A 23,801-nucleotide genomic window follows, 5' to 3' on the forward strand; every position below is an offset into this window, starting at 1 on the left:
ATTATTAATTATATATTAATTATGCTATAATGTTATGTAACAAGAAAAATGTTACAATTTACGAAAACTGTTTTATCTCTTTCTTTACTCGTGAGAAATATACATAAATAATATAATTAGAGACTCTCTTAAAACGTGAACAATTTTAGCTAATTTAATTATGTAGATATGTAGATCATGTTCTTGAAATACGAGCTTCCAGAGTTAATAGAGTTAATTGCTTGTACATTAAAATTACTATGTATAGATATCCACCGTGAACAACTTGCAGAATAATATAGAAATGTGAAATAATAGGATACTAGAAAAACGAAATTACAGAATAATATATGTCCCCAGACAGAATTTAGTTTATGAAATTTTCCAGGACGTATCTTGTGCGTGGGAGCGTTTCAAAAGTAGAATAGGTCAATGAATAATAGAATAATAGAAAATTAGAATCGTAAGATAATATATCTCTAAATTTTGTTAATTTAATTCGCGAAATTCGGTCGAATAATGAAAATACCTTGCAAAATTTATTTTCAATGAAAGACTGCGAGGAAGGTGTGAAATACAAATATAATTGTTAAATAAATAATAAATTAATAGAAGAATAAAATAATAGAATAATATATGTTCCGAAATTGTTTAATTTGGCTTATATAATTCAGCCAAATGACAAAAATATTTGTGAAAAAGAGTGAAGTACGTCGTGAGTGGAATGGGTCAATGATTAATAGACTAGCAGAAAGATAAGATCGTGGAATGATATATCATTTCAATCCTTCTAATTCGGCTTATAAAATTCAGTCAGATAATAAAAAAAAACAAAAAACAAAAAAAGATTGCCAGGAAGTAGCGAAAAAAAAGTGAAAATCAACCATGAGTGGAATAGGTCAATAAATAAATAAACGACGACGTGCAAAATTGCTGAAAGGATAACGAGAAACGAGCATCTCCTTCCAGGGGAAAGCAGCTCGCGAATATACGTGCAGCATTGTTCGTGTGTGTACAATGTGCCGGCTAATGAGCGTAATGATTCCTTGGAATGTGCATCTAAACTGCTATCTGCGGCTCGACGCGTGCACGTACGGTTCTTCACGCGAGCTGCACACATGTGCTAACCGAGTCAGTCCTCGTTTTACATACGTTCTAGTGGAGAGCATTTATGGAATGAGTGGCATTAAATGATGCTTGAAAGAACGAAAGGGGACTTAAGGTATCTCTTAAAGCGTGATTTTAACCGAGAATTTTCGTTGGTGATTAGCAATTAGAGAAATGGAAATGAAGTTCCATAGGTCTGTCTGTCTGAAAGACAGATATCGTGGAAATTTATCCACGAGATGATCAGATGTTAATTCACGTTGTTTATGGCACATGCATTATTCATGGTTGTATGTTTAAGAAGAATAAGAGTAATGAATTTATAGGTGAAAAATATCACGCTTTAAGGTATTATCTAACGCAGAATATTTTAGGTTGCAGTATTTGGGAAATGGAAAAAAACCTTGAATTATTGAATCGTGAATGAGTACTTCTAGACACGTTATTGTAATGTTTATATTAATATAATTATTGAGAATAAGAAAATATTGTTTGATATTGGATCATAAATGAGGATTATCTTAAAAGTAGATTCAGGAATATTATTGGAATGTCATATAATTGTTGAAAATAGAACAATCTCGTTGGATTTTCAATCACATTGGGTCAAGTATTATTTTAGGTTCAATTGTAGTAAATTATCTAAATGAGATTCTGGACGAAGGAACTCTGTCAATTCAAGAATTTTCGAATGGTGGAACTGATAACTCTTATTAATCTGAAACGATGGAAATAATTTGGACAGGAATAGTAGAAAACAGAAGTAAAGCTTTAAACAAACGGTCATTTCTTGTTCTATTTATCAGATATGGATAAAATATAATACAACATCTTAAAATATCAACTAATCAGCTTTATATCTCTGAAAATGTAAAATCAGAACCATCTATCAAAAGGAGAATTAAATCTCTTGAATACTTCAAAAAAGGAAGACATTCATCGATACTAAAAGCAACGGCGGTTAATTGAAAACCGGAGTTACCCGTTAATTAAACGTTTGTCAACCGGAATAACTACACGGAGTTTTAAACGAACTTTCTTTTCTTTTTTTAAGTACTTTAGTTGGAACAAAGCTCAGATGCAAGGATAACATTGGTTATAACTTGATTACAAAATAAACGGTTTCCATCTGATCGATCTGTTCCCGTGTGCGACATCGGGAGAATTAATTTCGTTCGTTAAGTTAAAGGATTCCCCGTACCGAGTTTCTTTTATCGCTTCGTAATTTATGAATTCGACTGCGTGATAAATTGCACGCTAAAAGCAAGCCCGAAAATTACACCGTGATTTATAAAAGCGCCTTGCATTGCGAAACGTCGCGGGCGTAATAGCTTTGGCAATGAGACTTTTAATTGCCATAATATCCACTCGATTACATTCCATGTCCACTTGTCATTTCGCGATCATTTCCATACCAAGATTCTATTTCTTTTCTTTTTCTTGTTCTTCTCTGTCGGCTAATTGTGTAATTTTGTTAACTTTGTCGTGATATAAAATGTATCGTGTTTGCAAAGAAACGCGTGCAATTTGTTATAATAGTTTGGAAAAGAATTGTGGCATTTAACGATCGAGTTTGGTTTTGCGCAAATATGCAGATTGTATTTCTGTTATGATAGCGATTGTTTTAGAATTATTATGTCTAGAAATACCTTTCTAAAGTTTATGTTTAATTCTTCTTGTACTTCGGTTGTTGCTATAATTACTTTACTTTTCCGTTTCTTCTTATTTCCGTTATATTTATTGCCATACAGAATTTCGTATAAGAATTACTATATACGATTAAAGGTAAAGCGAAGACAATGTAGAATGTGTGTTTCAGTAATTTATCGTATAATGAACAAAACGGTATCTTGTAAATGTTTTATCACGTCTAGCGTACTCTATAAATTTTATCTCCTTATATTTATCTATTCACATAAATTATGAAAATTCACATCGTATACGATGTTATGTTGGTTTTGTAAAAAATACTGTTGAAAGAACAGGTGTCATGAAGGATCAGCAATTAAATACATCAGTATTCAAACAGAATTATACTACCATTAGCAGCACAAAGCAACAATTACATCGATGTAATTATTTGCTATGAGATTGGTGCGTGTGAAACATTTCTCTAAAATTTTAATTCCACGGGTAAATAACGTCCATTACATTTGGTTCCGTCGTTAATTATCTACTAACATCGAAGAAAAAGAAGTTTGTTACAAGTCACACGTATTGAATATTAGGAAGATGTAGAATAAAAATATTACAACTTCATTATTAGTCGTCATGAATAATCGAAACGTTCGTACGACTTCCTTGTATGTATTGTAGTATCGTAAATAATTGTGATTAGTTTATTAATGATAAATGGATTAAACAGATGTTAATTAAACAGAAAACGATGGTTATTAAACATGAACTAATTGCAACAAACGTATAATAATTAAAACAACTAGATAATTAATTAACAATTCTCGTCAATGCAAATTCAACTCGCCCTTAACAACGTTAACAACACTATCTCGACAACGCAATCCGTACTCTCTGACTTCTCAACTCACACTGCTGTTAATTCGTTTATCGTCCCCTAGCAACCCCTTGTCCTTTGTCTTAGCCCCACTACGCATATGCTCAGCAACCGCTTGTTTATAATTCGCACCTCAGCAACCGCTTGTTTACAATCCGCACGATACCCCCCAGGCCCCTCGTCCACGATACTACAGTATGAGTTCAACTTTGGAAAAAAAGCTGAAAGTTCATGAAAGTTCCTGAAAACACGAATTCAATGTTTTAAACGCTTTAATGCATAAATTATTTTGGAAAAAAAACTGTAAAAGACTATAACGATTTTCGTTAAGAGAATTTTGTAATTGTAGAACAGACAACTTTCATAAAGCCGATGGAATGAAAGCATGTCCACAGAAACACAGAAACAGAAACTGAATATCACTCTGAATGTGCACGGATTCGTGCATAAATTACTTTGATCAAATATATGACTTTACTAGGGAACCACATATGGTTAAAGTTTTATTTAATAAAATATTTCATAACTAGAGCGCGGATTTCCATGCAAATTTACATTTTCATGAACACAGTTAAGCAGATAGGAACGAAACACCCTTTTACCATTTATTAACAATTCTATCGGGTATTCTACTATTGAGTTGACAACTAAGTGACTGTCATTACCACCTAATGCCAAAAGCAGTTAGCAAAATTAGCCCTCACTTAGTTGCCAACCCAATATATATTATATGCATTTTCTGCATTTATGCATCTTCAAATGCTGCATGAATGCATAAAAATTCCCTCTCTACTAATAACATTAAATATTTGCAATTTTATTAACGTGGCTGGTGTACGAAATGCGACACTCCTACAATAAAATTAAAAGACGATAAAAAGAGTAATATCGAAGAAATCCAAGCTGATACCTCGATTTTAACATTATGTCGCAAACAAATTTCTGATATATCGATGAAACATTATCCGACACCTTCTCTTTGCCAAAATAAAATCTCATTTCCACTGCAACAGGCGAAACACGAATCTTGTATCAGTTTCGTGTGACTGAAAAATGATCATTCAACCGAAAGGCATACTCGCTGTGCATTCTCCGGGGCGAATGACAGGACTCAATCTTCTTATCGTCAGCGGGTTATTAATCGATCTCGATCAGGGACAAGCGTAAACGAAAATCCGTGTATCTGTTTTGGAACGCGGTTGGAATCGATCGATTCCGCAGAAACTTTCTCTTGCGAGCGGCTGGTCGGCAACCACTCGTCCATTAAAAATACCTTTTCATTCGCTCATACACCGCACCAAGATCTCATTGCTTGTATACGCAGAGAGACTCGCTTACCTTGTTTCGGGGAATCGTCAGATCTGTTTTCTTCTTTTTTTTTTTTTCAACGAAGGTCCTCAAGTTCGTTTCAACCAATTTATTCCGGGATCGGTATTTGCGAAAGTCGAAATTCCTGTTCCAACCTCTTTTGTTCGATTTCTGCATTCTTTATGCTCACGTGCGCGATCTTATGATACACGAGAGCAAATATACACAACTGAATTTCACAAGAAAAAGCTAACTTTATTTATACACAAGTAACGAGGTCTTATTGTGGTATATGAACGAATGAAAAGGTTTTTTTAATGAAATTTCATGAAACTGGTATTGTGCAATGAAAAGTTTGAAGTTACAAGCTTGTTTATTGAAATTGAGAAAATTTGAACGAAGAAGGTTTAGAAATCGAAAGATCTCCAATAAGATGATATTCGAGGACGCAATGAATTCCGGGATCGGTATTTGCGAAAGTCGAAATTCCTGTTCCAACCTCTTTTGTTCGATTTCTGCATTCTTTATGCTCACGTGCGCGATCTTATGATACACGAGAGCAAATATACACAACTGAATTTCACAAGAAAAAGCTAACTTTATTTATACACAAGTAACGAGGTCTTATTGTGGTATATGAACGAATGAAAAGGTTTTTTTAATGAAATTTCATGAAACTGGTATTGTGCAATGAAAAGTTTGAAGTTACAAGCTTGTTTATTGAAATTGAGAAAATTTGAACGAAGAAGGTTTAGAAATCGAAAGATCTCCAATAAGATGATATTCGAGGACGCAATGATTTCGAATGATTCGATTTTTTTTTTAAATAGGAAGGTACTTGGTAATAGAAACATAAAAAATATAAACGTGTTTTAGAATCAAGAAATTTCAAATTCTCGATGGAAGAAGAATAGGCGATTAAGAAGAGAAGAATTTTAAAATAACAGAATATTCCATAATATTCAAACTTTGAAAATATAAACGTATTTAATAATTAGAAGAATTTGGAACCATCTAAACATTTTTAACGATATGAGATATAATTAGATATTTATAAATTAGCGACGAAAAGAGAAGACTTTTAAAAGGAACGCAATTGTTGAAGTGTTGCAGATAGAAAAATAATTTTTTAAATAAAAAGAATAATTAAAAATTAAATGAAATAAAAGAAATACGATAATCCAAAAACTTTTAATTTAGTTAGTATTTGGCTCGATTGATTGCAGATATTTGGCATTGACAATATTCAAATTAATTAATACTTAATATTAAAACAATCTTTAATGGAAAATATCCCATGATAAAAGAATCTTGAAAGAAAGAACATTTCGAATAAAAGACTATTTGATCGAAAGATTCGAACGCAAATCACGCATCACGATAAACGATGCACCGTTTGTCTTCAGCCTTAGGCGTTGAAATCACCTGGTTCGCTTAACCATCGTGATTTTGGTCGTTAAAGATGATTAATTCACAAAAGAATACGTATTAACCATTGAATATTATAATTTTCGATATTAGTAGAAATTTCTGGTTTGTACACGTATTATTATCGTGATTACCCTGCGTGAAAGCGGAGATGTTTGCGATGATTTTAAGGTTGTAAAAGCGAGTATACACGCGTATTGGTAATGATGATGGGAGAGGTGTTCGCAGGAATGATCGTCAATTTTGGTTTTGTTACTGTTTGAGAGAAAGTGCATAAATGCATATGAATTATAAGATCGGACGACATTTATTACAGACCGCTTAAAAGTGGATCTTTCTGAATCTTTCCTATAAGCCATAAAAACGAAATAAACGTCTGTTAGTTTAATACCGAGAACTGCTACAACGTGTACATAAATATATCGTATATTGATGATTATAATTAGAAGTAGTATAATGAAAATAAATGGGTATACCTAGCTTACACTGAATATCTAAATATCTTCTTATTTTGCATAATATTATATAAAACATAATGATAGGTTTAAGATATAATGAGTGGTTTGAGAGCAGGAATGTCGCGAAAGAAAAATTTCTTTTTAAGATTATTTTTTCTGAGCTCTTCTAAAGCCATCGTTATTTCTTGACGAAGCAACATAGTATATTCATTTTTAACTACTTATGACAAATTATGATTTAAACATTTTGCAATATCGTTACAAACGAAGAAAATATTCAGACGTTAGTTCTGAGTCGAGATATTTCAAATAATTGTATTCCTGTTCCAATAAAAATCATCAGAAAATTAGGCATCGGTATTTACCAAAGCACGTTCAAATACGTGCAAATCTGAAGTTCATCGCGATAAATTTAGTGCTTGCAGCGTTGAAGTACGAATATGTCAAGAAATATACAGAGACAGCGAAACTTCTCCAACCTATTTCAAAATCTTCCTCCTATTTTAAGAACATATTATATATACACATACATATATCGGTTATACAACGATTATACAACGTAGCTTTTAAATCTTTCACACAGCACTAGCACAGACAGCTTACAAACCTAATTAAACGTTCAGACGAAACATGTTCAATTAAACCTCTTTAGCTTTATCAGGTCCGATAATCAGCAGCATGCGACTTAATAGCCCTCAACTTTCAAAAATGTCTGTCACAGTTTGCGTTATCTGGATCGATCGATTCGACTCAAACTCGTGGAAAGAAATCATCGTGAGTCAGCATCCCTTTCTATCTCTTTCCCCAAATGAGAGGCTCAGTGGAGAAATTGTACAAGTAGATATTTTTCAAGCTCAAGGAAAGCGTAGGAGATGATAGATGACGTGTTTATCCGTGAATTTTTAAGTCTTTGCACAAACACTTTCATGCACAAATAAGTCTACATAATAGACACGTATTATTAATAAAACGATTAATCAACTGTTGACTGGTTGATATTTTGTATTTGTGCGATATAAGGAATAAAAATACGATACAATGAAAGCTGGCGAAAATTGTATTTGCGTGGGTTATAGAAAAATAGCGGATTATGTGTTAAATCGATAATCTGTTGATCTAAGACTCATTGAGAACATTTGCGGTGAATTGACTTAGTTGAGAAATGCCGTAGTCGGCTATTGTATCCTTTCTGCTAATTTTACGGCATTTTCTAGTAACCTATCTACGATGATTAGTGAAATGATCAGTGAGAAATAGTTGTTATATTATTTATTTTCAGGATGAGCAATTCAATCTCTCAATTCTTCATCTTATATATCATCTTTATTAAAAAGATCATACATAAATATAATATTGCAGGGTCATTGTTCAGAAGCATACAGATTTCTTTACTAGACACTTCACCTTTCCTCACAGGTTTCTCCAATTAAAGATTCTGTCATTCGTTTCATTCCTCGTACGAAACTTTTCAGGGAAATCTTGTTGGTAAGTCCTTGCTGGTAATTCGATGCTCAAAAATCAGTACCCGTAGTGCTAAAGTAGCTAGGTGTGTGAATACGCTGATACATAGACAGAGTGCGATCCATTAAAAGCAAAGACAGATTTTTTACTCGCGGTGGGCCTAATTGGCTGATGCGCGAAAGAACAGTTCAGTCCTAGAAATCAGTGAGCGTGCACAGCGCAGAAATCGGATATTCGAATGAGAGTTACCCTAATGGAATTTGAATAGTATAAAATATTTACGTAACTTTGAGGAACAATTTAATTCGACGAAATTCTTAATTGCAAGGAGATCTAATCCGTGATAACGTTAATCCCATGGTTTTTTAATTTTCAAAAAACATTAACTCAGCAAAATTCTTTCGAATTACAGGTTTTTTCATTAATGAGTTTTGTAGAATAATCGCTTCTTAAAGAATAAACCAGTATTAAGTGTCTTTTTATATACAATATTTATTGTAATATTGTGCGTCCCGTGTTCTTCTTGTTCGCTAGCTTCCTTCTGTTGTCGATTGCTTACGAAAGAAGAATTCCGACGTTGAAGATAGCAAGTTATTAAAGTAGTATCGAAGAAAGTTGAACGTTCGACCAACGCTGCAAATTTATCACGAGGAACGATTCGATATTTGTAATATAATACGTTATACTGTTGCCAGATTGCAGATCGATGATAAATTTTCGTTGGTGTAAAAGCTAATATTCAGTCGTAATAGTCTTTCATACGGAGTGGAGCGGCTCAAAGAGCACGAACAAAGACACTAGCTCGCGAGGCATTCTCTAATATCGACTTTTAAAGAGTTCGCCTAGCAGAGAAACCTTTCGTAAGGCCATTGTCTGCATTTAGCCTGTGCCAACCCCGATTGATCATCGACGATGACCTCGTCCGACTCGCGAGGTCATCGCAAGTATGCTCCAACATTTCTATAGAAGCCACATAGGTCGATGGTGCATCGGAGATCGATACAAATAATCATATTGCTGTCAACACATCGGGATGATATATTTCCGAAATTTACGAGTTGCAGTAGAACTCCGTTTATAACAAACTTGGTATGGCACAAACAATTCATGTAATTGAAGTTAATATGAAAACTACAGGAGAAGACGTAATAAGTCGTATTTTTCATTTTTCACATGTTGTACGTGTTACCAAAAATGTCTTTTTATTTACTTTGCTCACGAAAATATGAAAATAACGAAGATATTCGAGTATCATTGTTTGTCTTAATGATTGCGCGTTCGATTTTCGCAAAACCTCATCATCTTAAAGAACTGACTTCGTGGTCGCTTCAAAGTACTATTGAAACCCGGGGTACCGCAAATATAGGATTTAATTCTTGCGAAAGTTGAAAATTTTGAAAAGTTTAGAGAGCTGTTTTTATGAGACTTCTAACTTTTGACCTAACAGTTTGTTCTTATCTTCAACCATGTCATAATAAAGTATTGCTCTTTGGTCATAAAATGACATTAAAGTCAGAAAATTAACAAAGATGCATTTATCGTTGTTATTACGATGTTATTACGTTCTTCTCCTATGATCTTCGTATAACAGTTCGTGTCCAGATAAGCGAATGCAACCAGTAATTCAGTTATTTAGCCAGCAACTAGAATTTCGTTCAATTAGGTGGAGTTCGTGTAAACGAAGTTCTATTATTTGTGTTTGTTTAGGTCAATTTTAGAGTTCTATCAAAGCTGTACTGTAGGTATTAGATTAGATGTTAGAGTTGCGCTATTCAATAATGTTGCACTATAACAGATATTATAGATGACTATAATATTTGGAGCAATATTCGGCGAATATCGTTAGAAACTTTAAAACTAGGGAAATTCAAAAAGAGCAGCTGCAGTCAGCAAGAACCATCGATATCAAAAATGTAGACTAAAATGGGATATTATTCTTCTTCCTTCTAAACCTTGAGCAACATTATTCTAAATAGTATGTATAATACTATTTCTATTAGCTGCATGGGAAGCTTTTAACGACCGAAAATGTTTTTAAGGTTAGATTTTTAATGATTTGATTTTGAATTTTTCAAATTTTTATTGTTGTTGGTTATCTTAGAATTATGGTAATATAGATTTTTTTGGAAATAGGAAAGCTATAGGATTATAGTCCTTCTAAAATTAAAAATTGGTGATTTTATAAAACTAGAGCGCTTAATAATGAACAAATTTTGCAGAATAATTTTACGATTTTGTCAAAATTAAGAGCGACTATCTTGGGACTAACTAACGTTCTTCTAAGATTAAAATTATCTTAGAATTCCGCCAAATGAAATTTTCCTCGTAGTCGCATGAATATTTCGTAGAAATTCGTCAAATTCTATCAGGATTGGAAATTTAATCAAATGAAACTACTCCGAAGGTTTCGCGAAATTTAATGTTCTAGAATTACATTGATATCCCGTAGAATCGGAGTTTTATGAAATTAAATGCTCCTTCGAATTAAATTCCGTACAATTGAAATTCTCTTGGAATTAAACAGATATTTTATATAATTACAATTTCTTCGTGATTATAATTCCCACGAAATTGGAATTATCTTTCGATCCAAATTTCGTCAATAGAAATTTAAAACACTTTCGTGGTACATAAAATTAGCACCAAAATTGAAATTCTCTTAAAACGCAGCGTCAATCCCATGAAAATCACAATCAAGCTCACTTACGTAGACAGAACTAATTAGTAGAACTTTTTACTACTTATTAATGATTCAACTAATTGGCGGTTGCTAGTATATTAACGTTTGGCGTTTGACTATACTAATTAAGTATACAAATCGCGAGTCTATAGTTAATTATTAAACAATTAATCAGTTAACCTTTTAAGCGTGAAAGACAAGATATCTGATCACTCGAAAACGCCTTCGTAACAGGCACGATCTATTACTCTCCTCCAAACTCTAGCAATTGCAATCATTCAGAAACTGTAAAATATGATTTGTTGAACTTTCCGCCTCGCATGATGGATGTACTTGTCATTAGTCAATTTTTACGCCCACGGAATTGATTGTTTCCTACGAACAATACATTTATTTAACAATTTTTATTGTTCTTATGAAACGAAACGATTTGCAAACATTTTATAAGTCACTAACATTATTAAAGATGTCAAAGATATAATTTTCTTGATATTCTAAAATGATGTTTGCTACGAACTATTATTCACCGGTAAACTATGATTATTAATTGATCTGCTTACTTTGGAACTTCAGAAATAGATTATGCTCGCGTATCTCGTTACCTGGTACTTTCTCACATATATACTCGTACATCGATACAAAACTATGCCATAATTAAATCATGAAAGCGAAATTTGAGATTTTCCATAATAAGCTAAGACAAATGTTGCCAACACAGAATTTTCTTCAAACCAGAAATTAAAGTACACAATCTACACGATCCCTTTTATTTCAAATATCCATATGTTGAATATCTTACAACAGCCTAATTATTGGACTACGATTTTTATGTATTTAAATACTTGGAGATCTAGAAACGCGTAGAATGCATGTTTGCTGTTTCAGATCTCAAGTATTTAAGACAGTGTATCGTACTCGTTATACTGTGACATTTAGAATAATTTATCGTTCTATATCTATAATATTTATAATACTATGTCAAAGATAATTCCTTACCTTTCATAAATATCGACAGGCTAATCGCCAGTTTCTTAGAATATCCAAGATAGAGACAACTTACTGTAATATTGCAAAGAAATAAATCTCCATTTTAAATTTTATTTCTCTAATTGCGTTCGTACAGACGCATTTATTTCCATAAATATCCGCGACCTTACATTCAAAGAAACATCAACCGAACTATCTACACTTTACGACTCTCCACTGAATGATCAATCAGCGATCACCAACGGAAGTCTAGATCTGCCAACCAACCAAATTCCAAGATGCTTCAGGTGATCGCGTGGAGAGACTATTGACCCAGAAAGTAGTGAGATGATTCAGCAGGGGCATGAATACAGCCGGATGATAATAATCGCAAACCGCGACACGGCTCGGTGAAAGCGCATCAGAGCGTGGTCGTGTTCCACCAAGGATATGATCGAAACGGGACGCGAAGGAATCAAACGAAACGAAGAAACGTACGACTTCTCTAGCACTCGGGTTTCCACGCGGCAGAGATGCACACGCGTGAACTCTCGGTCTCTTGCTCATAGCCTACATACGAGGCGACGTTAATGGACGAACACGTGACACAAGGCCGTACGATCACCTTGGTGCCCCACACACCTCTCGAGACGCCTCGTCGTCCTTTTTCCGACCAACGGAATAGCGGAACTCGCCATTTTACAGTTAACCAGCAACCGACGAGCACACCGACCGATACCGAGTCCATCAACGACTCTCTTCAGACTAAGTCGTGTACTCGACCTTCGACCGATCGACGATATCGATCCATACGATGTCGATTGGTTGTATTATAAATATTCGTGTATGGGAGACGACAGACTATCACAGCTCGTGGTTGTTGATATGTTATGTAACTATCGTTGACTGTCACGTTGGTCATTGAGAATTCACGCTACTAATGTCTTTAGAACAGCAAAACTATTAAATCGAATAAAGTAACGATTTTCAGATTTTTCTCCTTTTTTATGGTTACTGAAAACATATAGGTATTTTTGTGAAAATTGATATAGATTTCTATTTAGGTCGATTTTTATTTGTTCGTACTTTTGTTCCTGGCAGTCGACGTGTTAATGGCAGAGAATGCCAATTGGCGAACTAATTATAATTTACGCTACTATCTACTGGTATAAGAACACGTTATATTTACTGGAAAATTCTAACTTTCGCTTTATTTTACACTGGAACTTTATTTATCTGATCTTCATTTAATCCGATAAAATGTTAATTAATATGCAATCCAGTGAATCTTTCTTGGTTAAACCTGGTAATTTGAATGTGATTACCTATTACGCGAGCGTGGAAAATAATAGGCAGTGAGGGAAATTAATGAATTCCTATTATATGATCCACAGTTATATCCTTTAAACGAGCAGTGATCGCTTTAAAGCGATAGTACAGTTATCATTTTTAACAGATAACACGAATCTCTCTTTAATTTCTGTTTATGCAGTTGCGTTCATAAAAATATTAATTTGTAATAATAACGCGCAGTCTAGTAGAAATCAGAAAAGGATCAAGAAAACTCTGAACTTGAAAATACCTGTCCATTGTAATCGTGTCGTGAACGATACCGACGAAGAGTAGGTGCGAACTCATTGGACAACAAACTTTCGAAGATAGTCGGAGGTCCTTAAAAAACGAATCAAAACACTCATTAAAGATAGTCAGAAATTCTTATAAAGCGGATATAGGGAACTATAAAGAAGCATATGTATGAGAAGCGTGGAATCGTGACTAGTTCGTAGAACTTCCTGTTCTTGAACGATAAGGTCGAGGTCGACGGACAACGAGCTCCGTGAACAAAATTGCTGGCTGAATTTTAGGCAGTTTGTAGCTCGTTAACCTCTTTAGAGATCGCCACGATGAATTGTATGGAGATTTGGCGTGAGGTTTTATTCTAATCTCACGATGGTTCTAGACACTTGGGATGGAGATTGATGGTGCCAAAGACATTGTGGTTTTCGGAATCCTGGCAATTTAGCAAGTTGTACGTCTTGGCTTCTCTCTCATGGCGTTAAAATTGTTTTGTTGCGTTTAATGGGTTTAATGCGTTTAAATTTCTGCTGTTGCGTTATAACGTAATTGAAATAGTAAACGACGTGGACGGAAAAAGTGAAGAATTTCGATAAAGATAAGAAAAAAGAAAAGACACATTTCTGTCGATTTTGTCATTGTTCATCGGACGAACGCCATAGATTTTCAGAATGTATCATGTTTACAGATTTAAAAGAAGAATATATAATAAAAAATGTATCAGGTTGGTTAAACTGATTTATTTGAAAATTATACTTTCATCTTTTTATGATCTTGAGATAGCCTTAATAGTTGAAATAAATTATTCTAACGTTTATAACTTTCATTGCCATATTCTGCGTGGAATTTACATCCTTTCTCGCAAAGAAAGTCGGAAATTTATGTTTTTAGTATTTACATCGTCCTCGCCATTCCAACTCTTGAATTATCATTTTTTATTAGTTTATATTTACGTAATATCGTGATGGAAATTTATCATTAAGAAGAATCTGTTGCAAAATTATTTTATAAAATCTGAAATTGTAAATTATATTGCGTAGTATTTAAATATATATTACGTAATATATATATACGTAATTAACAACTTTGCATAGTGCGTATGTACATTATAATTTATAATTACGTGTGTATAATGTACAGTGTGCGAATTGTAATTAATGTGCATTATAAGTATTACCGAAAAAGTATGTCGTACGCGTATCTATTTATCTACGCTACTGATAGAGAGTTTGAAAGGCGCATGATCCTTAATGAATATGCAATGTGATAAACGTATGCTAAGAATCTTTGGTAATAACATTAAATGATAATTCATAAATTGCTTTACATGATATGCAATTAGAAGGTTACGAAGTACCATGCAATAAGATACAATTTGCCACCTCCTGTGCTTATTATTGTGTTACATACATACGTATGTATGTATGCTTGGAATTTGTAAAAGAAAGTAGATGTAGCAAGGAAGGCTTCGAATTAATGGTAGATGGAATATTCAGAGCATAATCTAAATAACGGAGAAAAAAATGAGCATAATAAAAATTACCATACATGCTGTGTACAATAAGACTTGATTAGCTAGAAGAATCTATACAATTTTATAGCAAAAAATGCACAAAGAGCGATCTTTGAGAGCTAAGATACTCCTTATAAAACTTTGTCCACGGTGTTACAGATGATCAATAAAAAGTATTGAATCTATATTTGGTAACATACGAATTTTTAATAAAAAACATTAACAGTTTCGACGCGCCCATAACCGGTCCTTTTCTCGACTTTCATATTCAAATAGGTTTTTAGCAATATAAACGTGAATCGACGCGTGAATCACACGCATAAATTTTTATTTGGATTTTTAAATCCTTCAGTTTATGACCGTACATTGCTCAGACATATAAAGACATAAATTACATAACAATTTTACTGCAGTTCATAAAAAAAGAAAAACGCTATCAATAGAAAAATCAACAGAAAAATAGGCATTATTATCACTATATCATAGCTTTGCTTCAAGACTGACGCAACTCGGAAACATCAATTTTGATGTGTTATATTATATGTATTTGATACATTACGGTAACTCATCTTAAGAATCCATCAAGGAGAATAACGCTCATAAAACGGTACGAGATATTATCCTTGTCGTTTCCATTTTATGACTCTAACGAACTCTGAAGAATCAATCACATTTACGTCTTTTCTAGCACTATACAATACACAGGTAATTAACCTCAAGCATTTAAAACCAGTAAAGAGTATTTACACTTTGCTCCATGAAACCGAGGAATGTGTAAATAAACTGATAAAGATAACCATCATTTTCCACGTCAAATGCCAAGGAATATTTTCTTGACACTAAAAGCCTTGCTAAAATGCAAACGAATTTTTTCAAATTTTTCGCATTCTAATAATCGGTGAAAGATTTTAGATAAAAATATATCCTAATAACCCGAATATTATCTATTTTATTAATTTATCAACAAATTCATTCTTATTATACTATTATCGAATATTAAAATATTATTGATACACATACATAAATAAATGATGAAAGCTTGAAATGATGAAAGAATTAACAGAAATATATTTTTTCCTTCTATTGGACATCTTCGCCTTTTGAGGCTATGTTATTTGTTACCTTGTTGTCAGCTCCTCTTTAAGAGATCGTACGAACTCCTACACTTTCCTTGAATCTATGACGTGGCCACTACCATATTCGCGTCTCATGAATTGATTCTCCGCCCAAGTGTTTGTAAAACACGCGAAACGTAGTTTTTTTAAAAAGCATAAATGAACAAAGATAGCCATCGTTTCTACGCGAAATGCCAACAGGTATTTCCTCGTAGGTAAAGAACCTCGCTTTGATAGCTCAGCAACGATTAACGTAGCAACGTTTAAACGTCGTTTCCGCGATAGCCGCGATTATGACATTTACGCGCCTACGATACACGTCGAAACCACGATCGCGGTTTGCCAATCGCGACGGCCGGCGAATTATCTAGGAATTCAGGTGAGTTCGCGGAAAGAAACGCAGCAAGAAGCGAATAATCAATGAATAAAGAAGATCCGGCCGGTAATTCGAGCGGGATTTTTCATCGTGCTCAATTATAGCGGACCGTTAAATGGCCGGTCGTCTGGCAAAAGCAAAACGTCGCGGCTAACTCTCGCAGCTTTAATAGTTCCAGTCGCATTCCGTATCCAACCACGTAATGAATGAAATTGCTTGTTGTTAATTGATCTACTTTTCCTAGCCGGGCCACCCTTTTCTGGTCAGAAGGAAACACGTTTTTTCGCCATGAGATCGATGATCGATTCACAGGCATTCATTTTGGTTAACATCGGTATGGTATAATAATATACCGACTAATAATGTTAGTGACTGGCATTGCAAATCATTGGTTGTACACCTATTTTTTTTTTTTTTTTTTTATGGTTTCGCAATAATCAGCTGACTTGTAATTTGTAACATTTACTTGTAGAACTTTATTTGTTTCATCATCGAACTTGCTGCTCTTATACAAGTTACTGAATTGACAAGCAGGTTATACGTAGATTTCTCTTTTAAACCTTTAAGATGTTACGTTGAATAGAATAGTTAGGTTGTTTGTACGTTTGTAGTTTGTAAAATTTGTTTGCAAACTTTTTGACTGATTCATTGCCTACGTTGCTGTTCTTATGCAAGAAAATTAGTAGTAATTTACGACTCGTGACTTCTACAATTTTATCAATAACATTAACTTAAATAATCGTGCGGGATTGAATTTCTATGTAACTTGTGACTGTTATGGGAGATGATCGCTGTTCTTATTTGGCATGGGATGGAAATGATGAAGTAATTAGAAGAGACAAGATCCTGTAATTTTGAATATATATTGCTTGCTTTGGAATTTAAATAATATTCTCAGGTATATGTATATTAGGTATTGATTTTTCGTTAAAATTTTTTATTTTTTACTCAAAAAATATATAATAGGAATATTTATGTATCTGACTGTTTATCAAGACAATGATAGTCGTCTATTCCAAAGAATATGTTGATAATAAATTGTGTTTATAAACACAAACAAAGTTAATAAAAAATAATGTTTATTCGTATCCTATTTATTTTATACCTTCTTTCTGTTTTCTTTTCCACTGTATACATATATATCTGTACCACTTAATTTATAATTGTTACTTTAAAAACAATATTCAACTTTCAATTTGTCATTTAAAATCCCTACTTACCAATTTTTACATTACTCTAGTAGTCTGATCAAATATTATGTAGATAATTCTAAAATTAATTTCTTTCAGAACTTATTATTATTTCCTTCACTCTGAAATCAAAACCATTCAACTAATTTATCAGGAAGAAAAATAAATATTTTATGAAGATTCTCTTCAACATTATTGAACACGCTAGGGATTAATAATGGTTCGATGAGTGGGTATTTAAGCGGGTCGGAATGTAGGAAGCTGTTTAAATACGTCGACGATTGCAAAACAAATTAGAGAGAAAGTGATGAAACAAATTACCAGTCCGGCATTTCCTTCTTCTATTGTAGAAATAACTACATTCCGTGGGCCGACTTTTCGCGTTCTTTGTTGAATTACCAATTTTTAATTGTTAAGCATATTAAGCATAATTTTACAACACACGTGTGTGTGACGTAAAATATGTGCCGGATTGAGAACATGCTTACAAAAGAACGATATACATGAATGTTCTTATGATTTCCTTGATACTTGTAACGATGCAATTTAATTGGAATTTGCCTACGCTTTCCATTAATTACGTGAAAGAATTACGAAGGATATAATATGAATCCAAATGATGATTAATATATGTACTTTTTAATTAGAATTCTTTCTTGCACTTTAATTTCATTTATTGTTATTGATTTATGTAGATATTAACGATTTTAATAAATTGAATAAAAATTTAAATTGAATAAAAATGCGCTAATAAATTTCATCTCTTTTAACGAAGTCTATGAGAATTTTTTCTTTGGAACACTTTTATACGATCGATTTTTATTGACTATAATAAACATTTTTACTACTTTATAATGTACACGGATGTAGTCGTAAAATTAAAGGTGCAGTAGAAATACAATCTTATTAAATCAGAATTATAATTGGAATAAGAAAAGCTATACTAATTTTTTATTTTAAACCAACAACACTCGTATAATTTGTTTTAATAACTTTGAAGCACATTGTTAGACAGCTAGCATAGATCACGTTGCTTTAAAATTAATATTTGTGCTTATTAAAATTCATGCAATAATTAATCAAATATAATAAAATGAAATTATAAAATGCTTAACAGTAATAAATATATACTTTGAACGTCTATGCAATCTCATACCTTTACGAACAAAAGTAAAGAAACACGATCTAGATAAAAATTTACTTCATCCTCTAAATATCATAACCTCGATACTCTACATTTTATACTATATATACGTTTAAAAATCATGCACATTTTGTACATTTTCGCGTCTTGAAATTTCCCAGAACTACATAAGCATCCAGTCTACTAATAACTAACTCCTCAAACAACCTACCATTCATTCCTCCATAAAATAGCGTTACCATAATTACCACCATTAAAAACCGACTATATAATTAAATCCAAACGCGCACCACCATAATCACACGTAATTTAACATAATGTTACTATTGATGCTTACGAACAATTCGACGCAGTTTCAAGCGTCGGACTTGTTCCTTCACGGTGTTTTTACTACTTTCACTAATTCCGCCGCTTCTGCCTTTACTTTCGAGTGGATAGAACGAACGTGCTCGAATCGTAAAAGTACATACGCGTGACGAAGAAGTTAATGGTGAAAGACGATCGGTCGTCGAGTTCTAGTGAAACCCGGTCGTTTTACAGAGGGAAGGTTGATTATACGCGAAGAAGGAATCGATTGGAGGGGTTCGAGTTAAATGGGGTGTGTGAGGATGGAAAAAAAATATTCGCAGCCGGTAGGATTCGAACCTACGCTCCCAGAGGGAATCTGATTTCGAGTCAGACGCCTTAACCACTCGGCCACGGCTGCTCACCCCTTGTACATTCGTTGCGCACAGAGGGTAAATTGGGGCAAACCACCCCTAATCACAACTTCATATATCAATTTTCTTATATATTGATTTAAACATCGAACGATTTTATATATTTTTCATGATGCAAAGTAGCGTTAAAAATTTGTAGACCTCCAGTTTGTTAATTCTTCATGGAAATTTAATTTTTTTTTCAATTGTTTTTAACATTGTTTCAACGTTGAAGCACGTTATGTGGTTGATCATGTAGAAATCATTAACTAAAAATTTAGTAATTTACGATCTTCGGTATATTTTTGATCCGAATAAAAATTGCCTAAGATTCGTTAAGTTTTCCTTTGAATTTTATACCTCAAGTGATTATTTCGTATATGTACGTCAGAAATAGAGTCGATTCGTAGCCAAAATTGCGGATATAATCGTATTCTGATAATTGTTACGTCTCTCAATTTTTGAGACTTTACTGTGTTAAACCTAGATATATCGCATCACGCTAATCGACTTATTCAAACTTATCTTCTTCCATTCAATAGCAAATTCAAATTTACATAGAATACTATAGTGGTTATGGCGTATATACACATATAGTAAACGAAAATTCATGCCAGTAGGAAGTACATTTTCAGTGATAAATCGTAATAGTCAAGAAGCTATTAGAATGTTCATATATACGTTCCTATTCTTCTCGCAAGTAATTTTGTAGTTTTTGCGCTCTAATAGAACGTGCTGGATGGTAGTTGGAACACAAGATGACTCACTGATTAGGCTTCGTGTTTATCTGATAAGTATGAGTAGATTAGATCTGCATGACCTACCTTAATTCTGCTGATTGAAGCTTGTATTAAACGGTTAATTGGGACAGGAAATTTTTGTCATCGAGCGATTTGTTTCTTGAATTCTTTAGTAGAATAAATTTTTGATTAATATATGCCTGTGCTTTTGAGATTTTAGAGAAAAGACATAGGAATTTTATTAAAATTATTTTTGTAAAATATAGTCAGTGATATGAAATAATATAGAAGCTATATCGTTGAATTACATTTAAAGTATGTTAGTAATAAAGCTGTACAGCATTAATGTATAATAAAGTTCGTAAAAAGTTAGGTATAGTTTATTCAATATAGTGTACAATTAGTTTTCTATTTGCTAATTGCTTCTCAACCTTAACACATTTTTCGAATTGTATATGTATGTATCTACATTCCTTACACGCTCAGAATATATCGAATACAATTGTATATTTTCGATGATGTATTATAAAATAGCATTGAAAATTTATATGTTTTTAATTTGTTTAGTTTTTTAAGGAAATTTACTGGTAGTTAATAATAAAACCATCGTGCGATTATTATTAAACAATTTGTTTTTCCTTGAGTAAATATTTATAAATTACAGTAAATAAAAATTATAAACAATAAATTCTCAATCGCCGTTTTAAAAATATTTTCTTTCTATCACACTTGTTGATATTTTTAAGACATATAAAAGAACAACGGGTCTCCAGTAACAGATTTAAAATCAAAACCATCAAACTTGAAAATCGAAAGTAACCTTGAAAAAAACTGTTTATTGGGGAAAAAACTGGTATCAGAAATTTCGTTCCAAGGTAAACGAAGGAACAGGATTAAGGATATCTAATTATATTCGCCCAGATCTCTTTAATAAATCATAATAAATTTGGAAATTATTCAATATTTCCTAGTAAACTTATTTACATAGCAATCGCACGATAACAAAAAAGCTCACGAGTTGCAAAAACAGAATGAATAAAGGTAGCCCGTTAAATTAACGAAGGATAGTGTCTAAAAGGAAAGAACATTTGATAATTTGAGTTCTATGTAACTTTTAACATAATGAATGGAATTGTTAAGCTACCGAATCGAATTTATTGGTAACGAATGATTATAAATTAATATCTAACAGTTGATTTTTAAAAGAAATATATTTATTGCTGCAAAAATTAAAAAGTTCTCATGATTATAATTTTAAAAGTCACTTCTTCCATAATTCTTGATCTATTCACTGTGAAAAATGAAATTCTTTAAATAAGTTGGAATAAAAACGTTTCAGATAATATGCAAGATCTGTATTAGAAGTTTTAATAAATGTAAAAATCTGCACGTAATTTCAAAGGAAATGACATTAAACGTAAAACGTTAAAAGTTAACGACTAAAGGATTATTGAATTATTTGAGTACACTCAGTAAAAAAATGTTTGTTCTCTCTAAAATTCTATAAAAATTTAAGGGATTTCTTTGCGAATAAATATTTTTAATGCTATTTAATTTGGGAGAAGATATTTGAGAAACAAAGATATCATTTTTTTCTGCAACTTATTATGTATAGATATGTGTATATAATTTCCAATTTGTAGAAGAACCACATTTTTAATAAAAATTTATAACAAATATTTACATTTCCAATATTTTTGGATATACATCTGTATTTAAAATTCTTATGTTTACAAATTCAAAATTTTTTAACGATGACTTTTAATGATAATTAATGTAATATTAACCTTATGATAATATTCATCGAGGAATGAGTTGCTGAGTTTTTAAAATAAATTATTGTGAATGATCACTATGGAATGCTGAGATTAAATTACTCGAGATGCCGGATGGTGCTATGGACCATCGAAACATGATTCATACTAACTGTACGCTGGAGAAGCTTATAAATCGCAAGGAATCTCGCAATTCTACGCTCGTTACAATCATTGGGAAAAATAAGATCGTGGGAAACGCGAGGGAGAGAAGAATGAAAATTCATAGGCAGAGCATGTAATATGATCTGTTTATAAAAAATTATGAAAATGGCGAGAAACTTACCGTTTCCCAAAAATGTGTAACAATACACCTTGTATGAAACACAAAAAGATTTGTCAAAAGAATTAACAAAAAATTCCTTTTGTGTAGTTTTACAAATGAAAACTTTCGAAATAAGAAGTATCTTGATGTATAATAAATTAAAAAGTTGCTAAAGATTCATTCATTGTGGAGTGTGAGTAGGAAGTTTGATACAAGGTTTAAATTTCTACGGCTTAAATTGAACCTTTTTATAGGAAAAAAGACATTAACGAACGTAACGAACTTTTAATCTTCCTTCTTACTTCATTTGTTACTAAAATTAACTTTTCATAATCTTGTGTTGAAACTTCCAACTGCGATGGCACTGTATCGGATGTCTTTGATCGCGCAAAACTCAACTTCCAAAATTCTCGAGCTCCTATTCCAATCATCAACGACGTTTCGCCATACAATGGTTACGTATAAACATATACGTACTATTTCTTTATAACATTCTAAATTGCGTTGTATTATTATTTGAGGAAATAAACAGTAAAACCTTTTCACGAATCTCTTCTGTATAAAATAAAAAATAAAATTGAATGTGCCCTTACGTCTCAAAAGAGTCTGATCCTACATTGTCGATAGTTGTCCGAAGAAAAATTCACGAAGCTCGATTGTATTTAGACGTGCTACGAGAAAACCCAACTCAACTCTAAAATACAGTTAAAATCGACAAACTTAACAAAGCGTTGCATACCGTAATTAAAATCTACACAATTATATCGTTGAATTTACCGTGGCTACAAAAAGTACATATTTGCACACGTCCTTATCTTCCAATCAAGCGTTTCTTTACAACATTTCATCTTCGTAGTATCAAACTTTTGCACTCATATAAGAGCTCCATTAAAATGATACGAGATTTAATATATCGGAGTCAACAAACTAACATGCCACGATATTTTCTGTAGCCACTGCAAAATCTATTCGTGTGCAACATTCATGGATCGTCCAGGAATGATTTACGCCTATCCCGTGTGTTTGCATAGTATTCGCGAGTCACCGTAATTCACCATGAAGATCGATTCTTCGTTCACGTACAAACGACCGATATTTTTCACTCTATAACGAAATGCTCGCGTGGAAGGACACCGGATATTAAACAGGATATTAATCGAAGCTACCAAGAGAGAAAATGAAAAAGAAACAGTTGATGTAACGCATTAGAAGCATTAGGATAGAAAAACAGAACAGAGAAACATAGTGGACTTTCTCGTGGTGTCGTTTATGCATTTATTCTCTGTAGAATCCGGACGTGCAAGATGTGGTCAGCAACCAGTCACAATCAGCGATCTCTCAAGCAGTGAAGTCCGTTTGCGGCTGTTCCAGATTGCGTCCTTGCCGCGCGGAGTGCAACGGCATGCGTGTCGGTACGTAACGGGTGTTCCGATCTCGCGATGTGCCGTTTTTTCGCCATTTGAATAGTGCAA

General features: G+C 32.9%; 1 protein-coding gene and 1 non-coding gene across 6 annotated transcripts in view; one reads left to right on the top strand and one right to left on the bottom strand.

The window, feature by feature from the left end:
* Positions 1-23,801, top strand: part of LOC100745394 (class A basic helix-loop-helix protein 15-like) — a 292,682-nt gene that overhangs the window by 96,774 nt on the left and 172,107 nt on the right. The window lies entirely within an intron of this gene.
* On the bottom strand, positions 19,437-19,518 carry TRNAS-CGA. The gene has a single exon. It is a non-coding gene; the product is annotated as a tRNA-Ser (tRNA).

Source organism: Bombus impatiens, unplaced genomic scaffold (assembly GCF_000188095.3).
Source record: "Bombus impatiens unplaced genomic scaffold, BIMP_2.2 scf_1707, whole genome shotgun sequence".
Taxonomy (NCBI): domain Eukaryota; kingdom Metazoa; phylum Arthropoda; class Insecta; order Hymenoptera; family Apidae; genus Bombus; species Bombus impatiens.